General features: G+C 37.0%; 1 long non-coding RNA gene across 4 annotated transcripts; it reads right to left on the bottom strand.

The window, feature by feature from the left end:
* On the bottom strand, window positions 1-1,677 carry LOC127126474 (uncharacterized). Of its 4 annotated transcripts, XR_007804991.1 has the most exons (4): window positions 1,214-1,676; window positions 563-696; window positions 389-452; window positions 1-283 (listed from the first exon to the last, which is right to left on the bottom strand). It is a non-coding gene; the product is annotated as an uncharacterized LOC127126474 (long non-coding RNA). The 4 variants fall into 4 exon arrangements; XR_007804994.1 differs by having other exon boundaries at window positions 1-293; window positions 563-1,677; XR_007804992.1 differs by having other exon boundaries at window positions 563-1,677.
* Window positions 1,678-1,992: the final 315 nt, after the last annotated feature.

The following is a 1,992-nucleotide window of genomic DNA, read 5'->3' as shown; positions in this document are numbered from 1 at the left end:
TTCAATTCAAGTTTTGCTAATTTCCATTCCAATTCACACTATTACAATTCCAAGTTCCAAAATTCCAATTTCATATAACAACCATCATATAACCATTCAATTCCAATTACATACATAAATACATTCTAATTCATCTTCCAATACTTTCATACATTATAACCACACAAAATCCCTAATTCTTGTACGTAACATCACAATGCATAATTTGAATAAAAAAATAACTGAAAGTCTTGGACTCTTGTGGCATTGATCGCTCCAATAGTCGAATGTGTAGTTGTCCAACCTGTCCAAATCTGATGAGTTAAATAGAGGGCAAGTATAAGAGGATAAGAAGTAAACCGAAGTCACATTAGCAACTAACTACTATCTTCATTTTTCGCCAACTTACTTTGACAACTGCTAACTTCTCTTGCTCCAAACCATTTTTTTAACTACCTCTCAACTCATCCTAACTGAAACAAAAGCAAACCTAACTGATTTACTTGTCATAACATAACCCTGCTAAAAAACTCTCTAACTGATAACAACTCCTAAGATAACACATCAGAATAAAAAGCCTAACCTCCAAAGCCTCCACATTCGAACTGAATCCTAACCTCTAGAGCCCACCACATCAGACTTGAAAACGGGAATCAAAAACAGAAACGAATACAGACATGAAAATCTCTTCTAACCTGCACAAACCACCAAAAAAACCTGCATAAAATGGGAAAACATAACCATTAATATAACGGGCAAACCCTCTTGAACTAACCGGTCAAAAACTAACTGAACCTTCAACAAGACTTCTCCCAAGAACACCTTCAACCTCCAATTGATAACACAATCACCTTGCTACCCAAAAAAACCTTCCCTAACCAATTCTCAACTTCCCTCCAACAACTCAAAATTGAATTCCAAAATCCCAACCTCCTGAACCGAATGGCACAAATATCCCCAACTTGACTTCACAAAACGATAACAGAAATCCAACCTCCTCTCTAACCTTCCCTTCATTCCAACATAGCTAAATTCACCTGAACCTTGATACCTCCAACTTCTAACTTTCACCTTCAGAACCCTTAACAAACACTTCAAGAACTCTCCAACCACCTCCAATTTCCTGAACCAACTAACAACTTTTTCAACCCTCATAACAACCGAGTAACACGATCATAAAAACGAAAATTATAGGCGGAGAAGAGCAAACAAAGTTTCAAAAAGAGTTTGGTACCTTCACTTTTTCATTCATCATCACGAACTCTTCATCATCACAATACCACGATTCGTTGCGCATCTCCACTTTCACTCTTCATTGCAACACAACGCATGGAGCCGAACCAAGCTTCGTCTTCACTCTTCATCAAAACGATGCAACACACATATTCGAACTTAAGAGTCTTCATCTCCGCCTCCACGCAAAGCACGAATCTGGTACGTTTTCAATCTACAATCGTTGCTATTTCACGCACAACTTTGATTCGAATTTAATTTTGACAATTGCATTTTGATGTCGAATTTCCACGTGGATTCAATTGCATTCTTGTTTCTTTGTCGAGGGTGAATTCAAATTCGTAATTGTTTGCTGAAATTCTTGGTTGTGGGCGCAAGATTGAAGTGTCGCATAATGAGTTTTTTATGGCGCCGTGAAGGAGTTTTTTTTGTCGCATTTTGTCCTGAGCGTGCGTTTTGGCTGAACATAAAGAGTGAGTCTTGGCAATGTTCATGTGATTCGGGTTGTGCTAGGAGTTTGGGCCTTTGGCCCAAGCATTTCGTGTCCTTGATCCAATCTTATCTTCATGCACATCCCTTCTATTCTTAACCCCGTGGCCCGTGATTATCATGCTTAATCCATTTTCAATCTTAATTAAGTTATTTTCATTTCAGTTAATTCTTGAATTAAACTTGCCTTTGAATTTTCTTGTTATTGTTAAAATTAGGATTTTCTTGATGTTTGATAATTAGGAATTAATATAGTTCATATGATTAATTAGGTTTATTTAGTGAAGCTAC

The sequence above is a fragment of the Lathyrus oleraceus genome, chromosome 3 (assembly GCF_024323335.1).
Source record: "Lathyrus oleraceus cultivar Zhongwan6 chromosome 3, CAAS_Psat_ZW6_1.0, whole genome shotgun sequence".
In the NCBI taxonomy this organism is placed as follows: Eukaryota; Viridiplantae; Streptophyta; class Magnoliopsida; order Fabales; family Fabaceae; genus Lathyrus; species Lathyrus oleraceus.
The sequence above is the reverse complement of the archived record's forward strand: the minus strand, read 5'-3'. Positions and strand labels throughout refer to the sequence as shown.